We start from the raw sequence: 20,555 nt of genomic DNA on the forward strand, positions 1-20,555 counted from the left end.
GACATAAGGATTATATTTCCATCAAAAATATTCTTGGTTAATGGACACTGTATTATCAAATATTGTATAATCTTTTTCTACAAAGTCATTTGTTCATTTGCTCGTGCATTTTGTGTGCATGTGTGTGAGATGCACCTAATATGCATATTAATTGTGTAACTGAGATACTGACAAAATTATACCTATGTTATTCAGTGTTTAGTGATGTATAATTTATTTCATTAGACCCAGGCATGAAATATTTTTTATTTTTCCTAATAGAACATTTAGAGAATAATTAATGCGTATACAAGACACCCACCCTCAGGTAATTATGTACTTTTTTTTTTATCCTTGAACCAGATCAAAACTTTAACAAAATGAGTCTCAAGGGGATAGAAAAACACTTAAAAACATTCTGCAACAGACAATGAGGATTAAAACAGTAGAAAGTAAAAGCAGATTCTTCAGTAAGGTGAGTAGAAACACTGGACTTCAACAATTTCTCAGGACATACAGCTTAAACTCAATCATCACCGTAGACCTTGAAGGGTGTTAAATTCTACAAAACTGTTTCTCCCCTTGCGATGTACTTTCCGGTCATCAGTAGAACTCATGTGCAGGACAGATCTGTTATATCATCTCTGATACTCTGTTCTGTGCATTTAGATCATCTCAGTTTTTAAAATAAACTTAATGCTTCAGTTATCTATCTTAACAAGAATCTTTTTCTATCCTAATTCAATTGGTGTCCCTCCTGTCCCACTTTCCTTTCCTCTGTACTTAGGGTGACCTTAACAAAGCAGAAGAATGTCTCTGTGTTTATGAGGATATATTCTGAAGACAGAATAACTTTTATTAATACCATTTATTACCTGAGTAACATTAGTTATTTCACTTCCTATGCCCCAGTTTCCTTGACACTTAGATGGATTATGCTAATACAGTTGACGTTCAAACAACATGGGTTTGAACTGCACAATCCACTTACATGCAAATTTGTTTTCAGTATGTATGCTACTATGTTTATCAGTGATGGTTTGTTGAATTTGCAGATGCAGAATCCCCTGTGGATGTGGAAGGTGGCCTTTAAGGTTTAAGCATTTGCAGATGTTGGTATCTACAGCAGGTCCTGGAATCAATCCCCTGTGAAAACAGACAGCTGACTTTACAGTTTATTTCCTAGAGTGATTGTGTGGATCATATGATTTAATATATGTGAAGTGCTCAGTTAAATGCCTGGCATTTAATGAGTTCTATATCAGTGCTTGATATTCATTTGTATTCTTCTTTCCAGTGGATCTCTTTACATAAATTTCCATAATCCATCAGCATTAGTAAATAATAAGAGTGGCGAGCCCTCTTTATGCATAAGAGGTATGTGTGATTGGAAGACCCTTCAAGGTGACTCAATAGTCAGAAACAACTGATGTGGCAAATGAGGACAAAGATACTAATAACAAAACACTGAAACTAAAATACTACAACATTGGAGCTTGTGTTGGGAAAACAAGCTGGGCTAGAGTCAGTGAGAAGTACTGAAATCTGTACTCAGTACTCAGAGGATTTTCTGATCACCGTCTAACTTGTCAATCCAAACGTTTAGAAAGTCTTTTTGTGTCTTGCAACTTTAAAGAGATATGATGATTGTTAATAATATAAGGTTTATGGTTTGGGTGTAGATTTTTTCTTTTACAAATTACATGGAAATTTTTAAAACCTGAAATATAATAAGTCACTTGATATAGTTCAAAAGACTTGGGTTAAAAGAAGTAGGCCATAGTAGCCATCTCAAAAAATATCTTCAAATTGTCTTGCCCCCTTATAACATGCTTTACCAAAGTTTTAATGAATCTGTGTTTCACATTGGTCTCAGCAGATTGGTAGTGATTCTATCAACTAGGAATGCCTGTGGGCACTCAAGTGCCCCTTACTATTTGTAGTGAGCCCCCACAGACATTTCCCCAACCAGAGCTAGTGTGTGGTGGCTGGACCAGCCCTTGTGAATTTTATTACAATTGCAGGATGCACCTAAGCAACAATTTTCAGGGAACTTTTGAAAAACAAGATTTATTGCCCACATTCTGGAGGGTACATGGCATACTCAGGGCCAGGCAGAGAGGCTGAGGAGAGAGGAAGAGAGAGAGAGAATATCATGAGTTCTGGCTTGATTGTGGTCAAGGGCGGGCACCTAGATTCACTTTTTAATGGTGTATTTAAAACACAAGTAGGAATTAAAATGCAGGAAGGAAAAAAGCAGGGTCAATCAAGCAGTCAGTTACCTACAACATCTAGGGTTTTCTAAAAGAGAAGTTAACAGACAGGGCAGGCTGGCTACCTGATTGTGTAGCTGGACATATATTTATTTGAGGTGGATGTCTTTGAAATGGACTGACTCAGCAATCAAAAGCTTAATGTCAGGAACTTACATTACAATCAAAAATGCTAATCATTAGGCTCTTTCACTGCAGTGTGAATGTAGATGTGTACAGTTTTGACCTGATGGGAAGAGGAATCTTTATTTACAATTTGAGACAAAGAAAAATGACTGAATCTCATGCATCATGTATGAAATTCTCTTAGAAGATAGCATCTCAAATATAATCAATATTGATTTTACACACAGGTTACCAGGATGAACCATATGGAGAAACATAACCATACTGCAGTATTCAAAGTGACAGGATTTATTCTCCTGGGGCTCACTGACAGCCCAGGGCTGCAGGTGCCTCTTTTTGGAATCTTCCTAGTCATATGCTTGGTCACAGTGATGGGCAATCTGGGCATGGTTATAATGACCCATTTGGACTCCAAGCTACATACTCCCATGTACTTTTTCCTTAGACATTTGTCAACTACTGATCTTGGTTACTCCACTGGCCCCAAAATAATGGTCAACTTTGTGGTGCACAAAAATACAATTTCCTACTATTCGTGTGCCACCCAGCTAGCCTTCTTTGAGGTTTTCATCATCACTGAACTGTTCATCCTATCAGCAATGGCCTATGATCACTACGTCGCCATCTGCAAGCCTCTTCTCTACAGGGTCATCCTGGCAGAGAAAGTGTGTTGGGGGCTGGTACTTACTCCCTATCTCTATGGCACATTTTTGTCACTATTTCTCACCATTAAGTTATTTCAGTTGTCCTTCTGTGACTCTAACATCATTAGTTACTTTTACTGTGACTGCTCTGCTCTGACACACATGAGTTACAATTGATCATTTTGATCTTTTCAGAGTGCAATTTGCTCTCTTCCCTCTTGGTTGTTCTTGTGTCTTACATGTTTATTCTTGTGACCATTCTCAGAATGAACTCAATGGAATGGAAGACACCAAGACTTATCCACTTCCAGCTCCCATCTGACAGTGGTGGTCGTGTTCTGTGGGTCATTATTGTTTATTTACCTGCAAACCAAATCCAGCCATGCTTTTGCTATTGATAAAATGGCCTCTGTGTTTTACACCCTAGTGATTCCTATGCTGAATCCATTGATCTATAGCCTGAGGAACAAAGAAGTAAAAGATGCTCTGAAGAGAACTTTAACCAATCAATGCAAAATTCCCCATTAATATCTTAATATTCAGTTACAAAAGTAGGTCCGACAATTGTTATTTAATATTCTATCACTCTGATTATAGCATCAAAAAGTGGGAATGTTTTATGAGATTGTTTTTCTCTTTTTCTGAATAAAACATTTTCTCTTTAAACTCCTTGTACTCTTTTCCACTTCAATTGAATAAATATTGTAGCCAGATAATTTTCAAGGTCATATTGGAACTTAAATTGTTTTAGACATAAGGCAGATTATGCCAAATTCTTGCTCAAATTTTGACTTGCAGAGGTGAAGGAAAAAGCCTTAAATAGTCAACATGGACTACCATTAACCAGAAAATTAGTAATGTGTATGTTATAGCAGTCACTGTAAGTTAAATAAAATTAGACCATGAAAAGTGCGTAGGTCAGACAAGAGGCAAGAAAGTAACAAAATCTCTGATTACAACACAACATGAACAAGCTGCTTCAAGAATCTGAGCTGAAGAAGAAACAAAGCGTGAACTTCAGAATGGAATTTTCAATCTGATTGCATTCAAATGTTTTAATGTCAAGGATGGAATGAGCATTTGGGAATTTTTTTTTTAATTAAGAACCATGAGAAAAATTTTGGCTAACTCTGGGTCTCCCATAGACCATCACACTATAGCTAACTTTGGTTTATAGCCTCCCAACAAACAAGTTAAAATTCGCAAACACAAGAAAATTAAGTTTTCTGGTCATTTACTAAAATGACATCAATCTTTTGAAAATCTTTAGCAGTGATAACTAAGATTAGAGATGACTGGCACACTCTGGTGTTAATTGCACTTTTGTCACATCTATTTTGTCTTCTTCATGGGTTTGTATATACACAGAGCCAATATTTTGAATGGACTCTGCTAACAACACTTTATTCCGATTGTGTACTTACTCAACAAATAAACGGATTCCATACATCTTAGTGTTCTCTTTGTTGTTTGAGGTGGTCTTTTTAAAGTTTTTAAAATATATACACTACCCCAGTCATTCTTGCTTCAATCTATGTCAGCATTTAAAGAGAAAATTGTGGGGAAGTAAATCAAAATATGAACTAGGGTCTCTTTATCCCAGATCTATGCAATTTGTTAATTTTGTCCCTTTTTTAATATACTGTGGTTTACTTTATTGAGAGTTCATCTTAAGTGTTTTCACCACAAAAGAAATAAAGAATTATCTATGTGAGGTAAAGGATATGTTAATTAGCTAATTATAATAATCACATTACCTTTATATACATATATCAGAATATCATATTGCACACTGGAAATACATACAAATTTTATTTATCAATTATAATCTCTATAAAGCTGGAAAATATTTTAAAATTTAAATAGAAAAGATATAAAACATAAATTAAGCAAAAGAAAAGAAATACAAAATTGCAGTCTCCAAAAATATCAATTTTGTTTACCATGGTAGTTTTCAATCCTGTCCCTAAGCGTATTTACTGTTATAAATAAATTTTATTTTCTAGAGTAATATTTTATATTATACTGCAAATACTTTTTTGGTCACATTTATTTCTTTACCAAATTACAGCATTTCCATTACTTTATACAATATACAAATACAGTTAATTAATATTAATAGCATTCTGCAGTATCATTCATACAGAAAGAACTTTTAAAAAACCCTAATACATTATATTCTCTACAACTTACTTTTCTAACTTGAGAATTCATCATTGGCATTTTTCTTGCCCAATAAAGATTAATTTTTGCTTTTTCATTTTTAACACCAGCATACAACAGTGGAGTCCAGATTAATTACTTTATATTTGACCATTCTTTAACTGATGGACAGTTGGTTGTTTGCAAGTTTTTATTTCTTTTGCCACTACTAAAAATGTTGTAATAAATAGCTTTGTGCTTATAACATGATATATGATTGCTTTTTATTTCTAAAATAAATTCATAAGGGTTCTTCCACATTCTATGTGTTGCTGGGTAAATGGTTTACAAATTTGCATAATAATTTGAATAAAAAAAAGCACTAAGGAAAAGTATTATGCACTGTGATTGTTCTTCCATGATTTAAAAAAAAATTCAAGAAGGGATACTAATATTTACTAACATATCGTTTTCATTGTGTGATGATAAAATTGCAAAGTGGTGATAATAGGTGAGTAACAGCAGCTATTATATGTTGTAGATACAATGTGAATGGTTCTAAAATGTTCCCTTCTTTTTAAACTTCACTAAGGTCATAGTCTTAATTACCACAAAGCACATATTTCATCATAATTATAATGATGAATAGCTTAGAAATAATGCTTCCAACGTATGTAAAAGTCCCTTCATATCTGTCCACTCACACCTCTTCCTCAGGTAAAACTTCTCATGTTCTTATGTTTATATTCACCACATATGTAATTAATGGCTTGATGCAGCAAAAGCTTTTAGTTAGGAAATTGGAATATATTTATATTAATTTTTAAATGGCAATAATTTAAGGCCCTACTGACTCAATTGCATTCACTCAACCCCTAGTTATTTCTAAAAGTCCTTGTGATTGGTTTCCTGACTCTGGAATGATTTCCTCAATTCCTATCTAATTATTCCTCTATTAAGACAGCAAAGTATACTCTTTCTTGAAGGAACTTTCTCAAACACTTCAAGTTTCCCACATGTAACAGGAAATCATTCTGACTTCAAGGTGTTGGGAAGAGATGTCTCCAAAAGGAAAAATTATCTCTTTTTAATATTTTATCCTCACCCTCTGAGTGACTCATCCCTTAAGTTAACTCTACAGTATTTAGACCAAAGTATACCTTTCAATGAGACTTAATTTTAAGTTCAAAATCAATTTTAATATTAAAATAATTTAATAACTGCTACTAAAGGTGACCACTCTTGAAGTGAGCAGGCAAATCTGGACCTACACTCAAGGCATAAAGTCAAGGTTGGTCATGTCTGGCTTTTATGTCTGTTTCCATTTAGCAGAGAGAAGACCCAGAACAGCTGAAACAATTTCAAAGAAGAACAAAGTGAAAGAACTTACATGGCCGATTTCAAGACTATAAATTTATAATAATCAAAGTAGAGAAATATATGATAGAAATAGATACAGAGAGGAATGGAACAGAGTTTAGAGTCCAAAAGATGTGCACATGTGTGTATTCAATTGATTATCAGCCAAGAAACAAAAGTAAGTCAATGGGCTCCAAGATACACACAAATGTCCTTTATAAGTTAATAACTAAAAGACAATCTAAAAAGATGGAGGAAGAGACCTGAAAAAAACACTTCACAGAAGAGATATGAATGGTAAGTAAACACATTCAAAAAGGTTGATAGACTGGGATTTCAAAATTGTAGAATAGATAAACAAGATTACACTGTATAGCACAGGGAAATATACACAAAATGTTATGATAAATCACAGAGAAAAAAATGTGACAATGAGTGTATATGTCCATGAATGACTGAAAAATTGTACTGAACACTGGAATTTGACACAACATTGTAAACTGATTATAAATCAATAAATAATGTTAAAAAAAAAAAAGATTTAACATCCTTAGTCATCAGAGAAATGAAATTACAATAACACTGAAATACTATTTCTCCACCAACTAGTGTGGGTAAAGTGAAAAATACTAGATTATCAAGTACAAAGTACCATATTGGTAACTAGGTTCAGCTTCTAGTTTAATAAACTGCCAAACCATATACATATGTCCAGCATTCCTCCATACTAAGAATACTTGTGAAGATTTTTATAGATTCTAATAATTTGTATTACTTCTGCAGAGCAGATTTCAAGGAGCCATTTTCTGCCCACTGGTGATGTGCATGTTTTCAAGTGTTTTGAAACCTAGAGCAAGGTGCCCAGAATAAGTACGTCCCTCAGGTCATGATGCCTTATCACTTTTAGGCCAGGCAAAGCCCCTCTCTTTTATTATTTATTTTTCATTCCAATTTGTTCTGGGCTAAATTTTGTCCCACCAGAATTCATATGTTGAAGACTAAGTATCTCAGAATGTAAGTGTATTTGGGGTCAAGGCCTTTAAAGGAGTAATTAGTTCACATGGGTTGTCAACGTGAGCCCTAATCCAATAATGATTGATCATTTATCTGCAAGCCAGGGAGAGAGGCCTCACAGAAGAACCCAAATGTGCTATCCTCTTGATCCGGGACTTCTAGACTCCAGAACTGAGGAAATATATTTCTGTTGTTTAAGCCACCAAGTCTGTGGTGTTTGGTTATGGCAGTCCAAGAAAACGAATACATTTCCCATCTTTATTTCTTTATTCAGTCCCCGCTACCTCCATGAGGTAACCATCCCAGTGTATTCAAGGTGAATCTGTTTTCTTGTGTTCTTGCAAAGTATAAACCACTGTTCCATGTGCATGCATGTATACCCTATATAAATGGCATTTCACTGTATACTTCAACTTCCAGCTTTAAATTTAAGGCCTGCAGGGGAAAATCTTATAACAAAAAAATAAATATTGTTGCAAAGAGAATTTAAGCACCAAAGAAGAGAATTCCTTCAGGCCAGTTTTCTTCCTACACTATTCTGTAAGTCTTTAAGCACACAAGAATATGTATCTAAAACAGTTAGTCTTTAAAAAATATATTTGTGTGACTGGAAATTTATAGACATGACACAAAGGCTTTATTTTTAAAGATTGTTTTGACTCCTCTCTAGGAGTCATCTTCTGCCTTTGCTCACCTGAAATATAATCATAAAGAAAATATTAAAATAATATTTTTATCACTGAGGATTGTTTTTCGGAGGACACATCCTCCTTTTCTGGGGGGGGTGGGGGGAGTGGTAATTAGGTTTTTTAATTTAATTTAATGGAGGTGCTGGGGAATGAACCCTGGACCTCTTGCACACTAAGCATGTGCTCTACCACTGAGCTCTACCCTCTCCCCACATCTTCCTTTTAACATCCACTCTATCCAATTTCTTAAAATAATTACTGTACGGATCTTGTGTCTTTGAAGTAAAAGTGGGAAAAAACCCACTAGAGATAGTGGCGTAATATAAATATAATTTATAGATGGAGTTTGTTACAATTTCACCGTTAGCCCAATGGTCTCTCGCTTTTCAATATTGCAATTTTTGCAATAACAAATCTCTGATTGCAAATGAGTTACCTCTACAAATACACTTCAATCTGATATATGGAGTTGAGGTCCCTTCAGTAATGTAGGTCAGCCTGCCACAAAATAAGACTGCAGGGGTGTCTGGCTGAACTCCTACAGGGAGATCTTGTTAAGGAGCCAATCCCAAAAGACATCTTCCCAAAGGATGCAGAAGGCAATTTGTGGATGCTAGAGTCTCCTGTGCTTCAGAGTTGGGCTCTCAGTGGTTTATGAGGCCCCATCAACCTTCACTGCCACAGAAATTTTAAGAAGCTAAAGCAGATTTTCTATTAGAGGTGGGAAGAAAATATTTATTTTATTTCTGTAGAAATAACATTTAAAAGATCCAAAACTATACCTTAAACTGAGCCAATTCACTTTCATTTTGGAAGACAATGGGCATTATGAATGATTAAGTAATATGCTACTTAAAGTAAAGCTTATTTCCAAGATTTATAACATTTTTGGAGACAACACATCATTAAATATCATCCAGCTATTTATGTTTCAAAATTAGAATTGGCGTCCTTAGGTCTTCTGTATTTAAATAAATTATATCACTACTGAAACAATAGATTTTTGCTATTATTTATATCACAGTTTTATTTCTATAATATTATTTAAAATGAAAAAATGTGTATTTCACAAAAATAACCTGTGAAAGAAAACTGGGTACACAATTGCCCAAAATTTACATGATGTTCCTTTTTGAGAATATAACTATATATCACAAATTTTCTCACCAGGTTTCCTAAAGCAACTGCTTAAATTGTTCTAAAAATTTTGCTCATAATTTCTATCCCTTTCCAATCATTTAATTCATTATTTTCATAATAGAAATAGTTATTGTTTTAAAATGGAAAGCTGATCATATTTTTCACTTACCTTAAAATTTACCAATGCCTTGCATTTCACTTAGAATAAAATTCAAATATTTATTGTGACCCACATCATCTGATTCTACTAATTCTGCATTTCCTCATTATTATTCCAGTCACACTGGCATCCATTAAATTTCTCCTGAAAAGCAAACAAGCAAGAAAAAACTCCAAAACTTAGTTACTTTTTACCCTAGAGCAGCATCTTCAAGAAATACATTCGTGCCTGGAATCCTGGAATGTTCGCCCTGTGGTTTATTCAATAGTAGGTTCCTTTCTGTCCTTTAGGTTTCAGTTCAAATGTCACCTTTCAGAAAGGCCTTCTCTCAATATCCTGTTTGAAATATTTCTCCCAGGTTATTCTTATGCATCTTTGTGTATAATTTACTGACACTGCTTCCTACAGTCTACAGTTATCTTGTCCCTATGTTTTGTTACAGCTCTTTGTCTCTTTCTTATTATTGGAATTGTAGATCCAGAGGTGAGGGACAAGTAATTTAACTGAATCTTGAACATCCCTTGTCATGAGTAGGAAAGAAATGAATAAAGGTATGATTCAAAGAAATTAAGGGGAAGAATGATGTTTGGATTCAGAAGCAAATGAATAAAAAATGCTCAGTAATGTTAGGAGTTATTGTTGTATTTATTGCTTCAATTCTTTTATATTGTTGCTTCATTCCCTTTCCTCACTGGAGAACAGTTTTCCTTTTTTAAAAATTGTATTCTTTTTCAAGAGAGAAAATATTTCAAAAAGTCTGACAGTTCAGGCATTTATGATATATATCTTTTTTCAAACCTATTTCTTGAGGTTTGATGAATGTGATTGACCTACAAAATGCTGTACCTCTTTAATGTACACAACTTGATGAATTTCTTGGCCACCTGAAGTCAAGTCTCATATACACATTCCTTTGCTTATTAAAATTGCCACCAACCAATCTGGGGTGACCTGCCTCTTTCTTTGGTCTCTCCTTTCCCTTCTTATATAGGTGGTTTTAGATTTCACCCAAGAAGCTCTCAAGTTTGCAAATCAATACCAAGTTTTCTTCATGCTGCTTGTCAAGTACTGCACTCTGAAAACTACTACCTCAAAAGACCTCTTTAACATATTTGTATGCAGCTCCTGGTGCATTTCCCCTCTTAAGAGGCAATGCCTACATCTCTTTGTTGGAGAACTGCTTCAGGTTACCTGAAGTGGTAATGCCTGCATGCCAGGCAGAAGTTACTGGAAATTTATATCCCATGGGAGACAGCCCTTTGTCAATGACTGACACATGTGCAGAAGTATACAGTGGACCCTTGAACAATGCAGGTTTAAACTACATGGGTTCACTTACACATGGATATTTTCCAATAGTAAATACAGCAGTACTACAAGGTCTGTGGTTGGTTGAACTGGGGAATGCAGAGGAACTGCTGATAAGGAGGACTGACTCTAAGTTATGCACAGATTAACTCATGCATTTATGGTTTAGGAGTTGTATAGGGTCAGCTATAAATACTCAGTCTCCTTTGCTCACTCAGAGGAATTCTGAGGTTTAACTTACAATTTTCCCAGAAATATTCCATGGAATCTGACCAAAATTTCTATCGTGGGATGTTGACACTACACCATTCCTTGGCTTACTTCTTTTTTTAGGTCCCACCTCTCATCCCAATAACTATTTTGGGTGCAATTCCTAATAAATCACAGTTACACAAATCATTGACTCAGTGTCTCCTTTTGAGTGAACTCAACTTGGTATTATAATTTCTATACACTACATTATTTGTGTAATTTTCCAGCAAGCCATGTCATTTTGACAATAAACATATTTTGAAACATTAAAATTGTTTGGCATTTATCAACATTTCTTAGCCTGCTGAATCTTACTTGAGTACTTTCAGCACCTCTTCCTACCACAAAATTGGCTTAAAAGTTTAAAACACAAAACTTGGAAAAAAGTCTGAAGAATTCTTTAGAATATCTAATCAGACCTAGTTTGTTCTTAATCACAAAATTCTGGATCCTTTTTCTGAGGGAGAAGGAAGACAAATGAATAGATGTGGATGTTGGGTGGTATGGACTTGACTTACGATAGAACCACTAGCTGAATTACTATTGGAAATTTACTGTTTCCCTTTTAAGGTGTGCATTTTCTCATCAGTAGAATAATGGGATTGTGTTAGGTATATGGCTTTAATTTTTTACAGAATTATTTTGCTCAAAAATGAATTCTTAATGTTAATAACAATAAACAATAAAAGCTACATTTACTCTGGTAGAATGGGGTGATAGACACAAATCTCTGTCCAGTTGCTGTTCTTAACACATTTTCTACAAAACTGACTTCAGATGACTCAGAAACCACTTGAGTCATCACCAGAAAACCAGCTTATTTTTAAAGCACTGTCTGAAAATGGTGGGATTCAATATGACCTATGATCCCATGCTGTTCAGTAATTTTCTGGTTTTCAACTTCTCATAAGCATCCTAGGAATTCTACTTTGCCAAGGGAAATCCCTCTCACTAGGTGTTACTCCTGAACCATGACTAAATCTCCTCCATTCCTTATAACATTCATGTCCATTTTTATCAGCAATTGTAAGTTTTATTAAGTGCAGTATCACTCATGAGGATCTAAAGTCCACTATGGACTGAAAATTGTAAAATCTAAGATTAAAAAAATAAATTTTGTCTCTTGGAAAATTTGAGATCTGGACAGCCAACACTGGTTAGAAAATGTTATTCTTTTCAAACTCTTAAGGATAAATTTTCTTTAATAATGCTGCTAGGGAAAACATGAAATTGTGAAAATTGCTGTGAAGTTCTGATTAAAAATATGTTATTGAAATGAGGTTAATTTTAAAGACATGTTTGGGGATCTAAGGTTTCTATGATCCCCATTTGTCATAATTTTTGTCATAATTTATTCCCAATACAAAGAAGTTTCTAAATAACTATATTAACACATTTAGTTTATTTATAGAGGCTCAATTCCCAGGTTCTTACCAATCACTCTCTGGTGACAACTCAAAAAGGAATGTGAAATAAATGAGTCCCAATGGTACTTTCTCACTGGAGATGCAATGAAAACTTCTTTCAGCTTTTCCTGGGCTTTCAAATGAAGATCTGCTGCATGGGGGGTTAGGGAGACTCCCAAACTTTCTTTATACAAGTGAAAAAGACAATGTTGAGGAATGTTTCCCAGGGAAGAATTGAAGAGAACACTATGCACATATACATATCCACATCCATATTCATGTATTATGCATGTGTGTGTGTGTGTGTGTGTGTATATACATGTATATGTGTATATATATGTATATAAGTATATATATTTATACATAAGGATAAATCTGAATTTATTCTGATATCACTCCTACCCTAATCCAGGGCCACAGTATTCACTCTAGCTTCAATTGCATACTTATCTGTAAAGTTCCTCTCCAACAGTGAGAAACCTGGTCCACTTAAAAGATGTTTAATTATTTGTTCAAACTTAACACATATGTACAGTAATTCAAGAATTAACTTGAACTCTCCCACGAAAGAAATTTACAAACTAGAATGTAAAGTTTGTATTCAGTTTCTTTTGCCTATAGTTTTACACTTTCTAATCAAAACACAATTTTCCAAATTATTTAGGTCAGTAAATCCCCCAACTTGAGTGTAGCTATGTCATACATCGATAACAGAATTAAATACATTTGCCATAGTGTGGCCGGCATTCTGCCAGCCACTGGTATTGGCTAACAATCTAGTTAACTTTTTATTAATTTGCATTTTAAATTTGCCCCTGCAGTATTCAGTTCTATGAATTTTATGATAAAAATGCATAGAGTCAGGTAACTTAGATAACATGCAGAACGGTTACTTCATCTTAAAAACTCCCTGAATATATTTCCCAGACAAGAACTGTCCCCTCCCCAAAGCTTTGATCAACTGAATTGGACTCTTTCTCCTAAAGTTTAAGAAATGAGAAAATAAAACATTCTCTGGGAAGAGCCTTTGATGATATATAAAAAAACGCATGTTGAAATAACATTATAAAAACACAATCCTAACAATTTGTGGTTAATAACTCCACTATGTTGTCATTCAAATTCAAACTAATTTATTTGTATGCATGACTTTATATAGAAGATTTTTAGTTAATTTTCCAACATCCCTATACCAAATACAAACCATGCCATTTTATAACAAGACATAAACAAAACCAGGGCTTTTTTCCATCTATATTAAGTATGTTTGCCCATTTAAAACAACATTAATTACTGTGTATTCACAGAATAATTACTTATCTTAAGCATATTTCATGCTAGTACACATATCCTGATTTACACTGACAAATTGCTATCATGCCAAGCTGTGCAATGTAAGGATTTGCTGCTTCTTCCTGTTCAGTGAACTGCTTGTGTTAATGCATCATGTACAGTGTCACACACTAACACAACGACCCTCCCACAGCCATTATATTGAAGCCCAGTGCCACATAGAAAACTACACAGTAAATTGTATATTCAAAGTCAGTATATGAAGCAGATAAGTCCCCTGCTGTTTCCTCACAAACCATATTCACTACCGTTTGCTTATCCATCATCAAATCCACAATCCCTAGGGATGCAAACTTCCCCTTGCTTTGGACCCTAGAGTTTGCATCAAATGCCTTACTGATCCTCTCACTTATGTGTTTAATTCACTACATATAAGTTAATTTGTGTTTTTCACCTTCTCTCTATTTGAAATTTCTCAGAGATATATCTGAAGTATCTAGTGTACCTTCAATTAAATGCTGGACCTCCTCAATTACTAAGACAACAGAAAATGTACTATATTGGAAAAAGAAAAATAATTCCATAATTCCTTTCCTCCCCCTCACCCCACCAACCCAATAAAACCCTTTTCAGTACTGAGGATTATTTTATTTCTTTAAAGATGCTCTTTTTGTTAGTTTGAACTGCCATAACAAAATACTATTTTAAAAAACTGGGAGGCTTTTACCAACAGAAATTTATTTTCTCATGGCTCAGGAGGCAGAAAGTCGAAGATCAAAATTCTGGACAATCTGGTTATTTGTAGACGCTCTCTTCCTGGATTGCAGATGGCTGCTACCTGACTGTGTGATCATGTGACCTCTTCTGTGTGAGTGCATGTGGTGGGGGTGGGGGGATAGGAGGGGAGTGTAGAATGAGAGAGAGAGAGAGAGGGAATACTAGTGTTTTTCCTTATAAGGACACTAATTCCATCATGAGGGTCCCATTCTCATGACCTCATCTAACCCTAACCTCCTCTGGGAGGTACTCAAAGGCCCATCTGCAAACACCATCACAGTGGAGGGGAGGGCTTCAACCTGTGAATTTCAGGAGGATACAGTTGAGTTCATAGCAGATGCATTGTTTCTTAATATGTTTTAAAATAATATTCTTTCTGAACACCCTTGCTATGGACACAGATTGGCTAAGAAATCAATCTGGAAGACTGCTGTTTAGATGGGGTCACCAAGGAAATTAAGGAATAAAGGATAGAGATAACCTGAAAGAGGAAATTAACATTTCATAAGCATTTCAAAGAGTAAGCCAAAGAGGGTCTTGTCTCAACATGTTCAGAAATAGATCCTTGGAAGAGTTAGATATTTAGTTCTTTGAAAGATATGCTGTTGGAAAGATTCTTATCTTTTATAAGGATAGATTTAAATCCTGTTTTTGAGCAAAAACATTATGAACAATTATGACAGCAATCAGTAAATGATACCAGCTCAAAAATGAGGAGATGCTAGGGCGGTTCCTCAAACAGGAGAGCAATGCTAATTGATCTCCAGCAGGCTGTGGGCTCCCTCTGGGGTGTGGTCTGTAACTTTCCTGATGATCTTACATCAGACCCTCAGTAAGATTCCTTGGGGTAGGTCATTGATAAAACCCTGCAGTTCACTGCTGCACAAACCCACTCGGAGAAGAAATAGGAATACCTTCTACCCAGGTAGTTTTAAAGATTGTTTTTAAAAATTGTGACAAAAATCTGAATTTTTAAAATCAACTAGAATAGAATAGATTTTAAAATAAAACTTTTTGGGTGACATTTTAGAAATGAGGGCAAAGAGTGTTTCTTCTAATTTTATTTCAGCTGTATAAGTAGGTGTTATTATATGATATACATTTTATTAGTTTGGAGTAAAAATTTGAGATCTCTAAAATAGAATCTATTCAATCATTTGGACAAGTCAGGCACTTAATTGATTATATTGTAAACTATGTCTAAACTGTTTTCATTTTTGCAAAAGTTAGTCATTTTACCCAGAATGAGAGGTGAGCACCTTATAATTGTCATCACTACATCCCTTAATATATTTGAAATAACTAAAGAACATTAATTATGAGCAGGAGAAATAAATTGAAATTTTATTACCAAAATTAACCTTTAATTCCCCATTGCCAAGCATCTAGAAGGGGCTACATCAGGAAATGAATCAAAAAGTCATGGTTTCTACCCATGGAGTCTACAGTCTCTCCAAAAAACAAATATGGAATCAGATGGAAACCACAAATGATGTGCAAATAATTTATCCATAAAATGTTTCCAGAATGCAAAAATGAAAACTGATAGGTAACAGAGCATGGGAATTGGAATTTAGGGAGATCTTTACAGGAATGATGGGATTTTGATAGACCTTGAAGGATAAATAGGAGTTTTTCCTCCAACCCTTCATTCTCCACTCACCTGGTAGACATGAGCACAGGAAAAAGAACATATGAAGCAGGGATGCATGTACAGTCTTCTTATTGTAACCGAGGACCACAAAACAATTATTCTAATTAGATCAATGTGTGTTGGCTGTGGCAGAAGAGAAAAGATGTAAATGGAAGTTTAAGACAAAATATCATGGGTTAGATGCTAAAAGATCATATATAATATACTTTCAAATACATTTGCATTCATTTGCATGTGCCACCTTTAAGATAAGATAAAATGGCATATTGAAGTTCTTATAGCTGCTGAACAGGGGAGTCTTAGCTGGTATTATGGGCCTTGTAAGCCAAATTCCTAATCAAACAGTTGCTTGATTATTTCAAAATGGAATTTATATATTGTGGGACCACTAACTAAGCTTTTAAATACTCCCATGACCTACTCATCTCACGTAATGATCAATAGCATCAGAGATTGTCCTCTTCCCATAGAAAGTTGTAGACACTTGCACAAAGACACAGCTAAAAATTATTTTTGATTTTGATGTCCATGCTTTATGAAGAACATCTATCTTCTCCTGATGTATCCTTACATCTGTTTCCTGACATAAGAAAATGTATCAGGTAGGCTATATATTCCTTTGTTAATTTATTCTTTGTTGAGACTATATTTGAAGAGCTAAAAATAAAAATGAGACACTCTTCTATGTCTTTAATTTAACATATATATTGCATATAAATCTTTAAATACAGATGTCTGCATCCAACAGATAAGGATTGTCTGGGTCTTGTTGTGTAATTTTCATGTTCTAGTATCTTACACTGAACAATAAGTACTGCCTACCTCGCTACCAGTGAATTTTAAAAGTGATTACTCTGACTTCACCCTACATCTACATTTTACTAGATCAGGGCAACAATTTTAACATAATATTTTCTATTTTAAAATCTATTCATGTAGGCAATGTGCAGACACATTATTTTATCTTAATGTTTGTATTTTTTAGATATAAAATAGCACCATTTACAGATTGAGAAACTGAGGGACAAAGGAATTTTTGACATGCTAAAATTACTGTGACTAGAGGGTGATGGAGCCATTTAAATATAGGTCTCCCAGTTTTATTCTTGGTTCTTTCCACTGTATCCCACTTGGTACACATATCAATGAAATGATACTTTTCAATAGTTGCCTGTCATTTGAAAAGCAAGTGTTCATTACAGAAATTCCATAGTATTTCCTTCTCATAAATACAACAGTATAAGTGAGTTTAAATGGAAATTTTACATTTATTTTCCAAGAAGGAGTGTGCCTCTGTTGTTTCTTTCAGTAAACAAACCAAGAAGCCTGAGTAATTTCACTAAGAAACACACTCACTAGTACATAACATCACAATGATTCAAACTCTAGTCTCATATTTTTTAATGGTATGCCCTTCTGCTGTTTGATATAAAAGATCATTATCAACATGATAAAATAAATGCTTCTAATGTAGCATGAGTAGAAAGAATCAGAATGCATTGGCTGATGATTCTGCAAGTCTAATTTCTAACATGTGCAGAGCAATTTATGTTTTCTTAAAACTGTTTTTAAATTTTTTGTGGAGAAAGAGAGATAAATATGATATGAGACATTATGGGATATACTTACAAGAAAATGTATTGCAATAAACAAAACTCATTTATAATTATCTTATTCTGTCTTAAATTGAAGCTTATATTGATTTTTATGTTTCAATTATGAACAACAGACAAAAAGGATAGGTAAAATTAATGAAGATAATTCATTTCAAATGTCAACTTAAAAAAGAGAGAGAAACTGAGGTAAGCATAATTCATACAAAATGGGTTGGTTTGGGAATAGTTTGAGCTGTAATTTGGGAAACATAAAACTCTAGCAAGCTACAAACAAATCCATTGAGGGTTTAGGGTAAGCTGTATTTATGGAGTGGGTATAAACAAGGGGGAGTTCAATCAGAGTCAGTTAAAACAAGCATATCTGGGTGCATTCTACAAAATCTTAAATTAAAAAAAAACAAAACAGAGACCATCCTTGATATGTTCATGGAAAACTTCTACCAGTTACTATTCACTCACTTTGCTCTGGATGTTTCTGAGTTTTTCACAAGTCCAAGCAGCAAGTTTATGGGCTCAAGGATGTGGAGAGATTCTTGGATAAATTTTGGTGTTCGGTACATCAGGCATTTACAAGATATCAGCCTGTCACTCCCCACCAGTCCTTACCTTCTGTTTGCCCTTGGGCATATGTGTGAGATTTTCCACTTTCTATCCTCCAGTTTCATTTTAGATTGAAATTCTTTCACAAAAATAGTACAGTAAAAACATGAAAATTAATATAAAAACAATCCAAATCTGTATGTTTTCAGTTTGGAGCCATGTACATTGATATAATTTTATTAGAAAGTAAATATCACTTTTATTTTAACTAAGCAAAATGTTTTCAAAATTTGAAGGTTTTCATTGAATTTGAATAGTTCAGTTGATGTTTTACATAGAAAGATGTCTGTGAAACATTGTATTAACAAACGCTTGGCGAAATCTAGGCAATGTACCAACAGAATAAATCCAGAGTATTGAGAATTTAATAGTGGGTGGGTTGCTGCTTCAGAAAAATACAAGTTTGAATCCCAGCTGTGCTAGAGACTGGCTGTCTGAGCATACTCCTGGTGCATAATCTTTCAGAGTTCTTTCTCCATCTGTAGAATGGGCATATAAGAAACAAAGTAAATAAACAGCCTGCAAAGCATGCTATAGCATCTTTCATAAAGTTATGTATTTCCAGCATTTGCATTAACACAATTATGAAGAATCTGTAGTAATGTATGGTGACTTCTTTGCAATAAGTAATGGTATACAACAGATGAATATAGCATTGAAGCAATGTTGAGTTTGTATCACACGGGCAAGTCTGTCTGGGTAATATCACTGCAGAAGATTCAATTTCCTTTATGTTCTCAATGTTAGGATTCTTTTTTGAAAAAAACAATAGTTCAAAATTTTGAAAAATTGATGGTAAAATTCAAATAATATAAAGTCAAGAGCTTTGAAAAGAGAGCCAGTGTGGACTGAATCATATCCCACGTCTCTTAACTTTAAATACAATTGACTTTGGGAAAGAAATGTGCCTTTGCTACAAAAGATTTCTTTTTGATCTTTGTCCCACCCCCAGGCTTCAAGGATGCTAATAATTTTAATATTAGCATTTTCCTGCTAACAATTAAATGGCTTTAAAGGGTATTACAATTTAAATTTTATTTGATTAAGCTAGATTTATTTTCTCCTCTCTTCATCCAGACATATTGAAGATGCATGACCCAGATCAACCGCACACAGGTGACAGAGTTCATTCTCGTGTGCCTCACGGATTGTCAGGAGGTGAAGATGCACCTCTTTGTGCTGTTCTTATCCATCTACCTCTTCACAGTAGTAGGCAACCTGGGCCTGATCCTGGTCATTAGAATGGATGCAAGACTCAACACACCAATGTACTTCTTTCTTAGCAACCTGACTTTTGTTGATTTCTGTTATGCTTCTGTCATCACACCCAAGATGCTTGGGAACTTCTTGTACCAACAGAACATGATCTCCTTCAATGCATGTGCTGCTCAATTAGGCTGTTTCCTGGCTTGCATGACAGCTGAGTGTTTGCTCCTGGCTTCCATGGCCTATGACCTCTACGTGGCCATTTGTAACACTCTCCTCTAAACAGTTGTGATGTCTCCAAGAATCTGCATCCAGCTTGTGGCTGCCCCCTACAGCTACAGCTTCCTGATCACCCTGTTCCATACCATCCTCACCTTTCGCCTCTCCTATTGCCACTCCAACATCCATAACCATTTCTACTGTGATGACATGCCTCTCCTCAGGCTGACGTACTCAGACTCTCACACCAAGCAGCTGTGGATCTTTGTTTGTGCTGGTACCAAGTTCATTTCCTCCCTTCTGGTTGTCTTTGTCTCCTACTTGTACATCATCTCTGCCATCCTGAGGATGTGCTCAGCTGAGGGGAGATGCAAGGCTTTCTCCATGTGTAGCTCCCACATGCTGGCAGTCACCATATTCTACGGGTCTCTCATCTTCATATACTTACAGCCAAGCTCTCACCATTCCCTGGACACAGACAAGATGGCCTCTGTCTTCTACATGGTGATCATTCCCATGCTGAACCCTTTAATCTACAGCCTTAGGAACAAGGAGGTGAAGGATGCCTTGAAAAAAAGTGATCATCGGTAGAAACCAGGCTTTTATGTTCATGAAGTTAAGAAAGTGACTTGAATAAATAAAAAGGGAATTTCCTTCGCTTTTTTCTCTTAAAAAAATTAGAATGCCTCCTCCTAATA

At 34.8% G+C, this 20,555-nt stretch overlaps 2 pseudogenes; both read left to right on the forward strand.

Moving 5' to 3' along the window:
* The first annotated feature begins 2,614 nt into the window (after positions 1–2,614).
* On the forward strand, positions 2,615–3,570 carry LOC102535895 (olfactory receptor 8K1-like; annotated as a pseudogene).
* A 15,954-nt stretch (positions 3,571–19,524) lies between these two features.
* Positions 19,525–20,485, forward strand: LOC140694551 (olfactory receptor 8U9-like; annotated as a pseudogene).
* Positions 20,486–20,555: the final 70 nt, after the last annotated feature.

Source organism: Vicugna pacos, unplaced genomic scaffold, assembly GCF_048564905.1.
Source record: "Vicugna pacos unplaced genomic scaffold, VicPac4 scaffold_21, whole genome shotgun sequence".
Lineage (NCBI taxonomy): Eukaryota > Metazoa > Chordata > Mammalia > Artiodactyla > Camelidae > Vicugna > Vicugna pacos.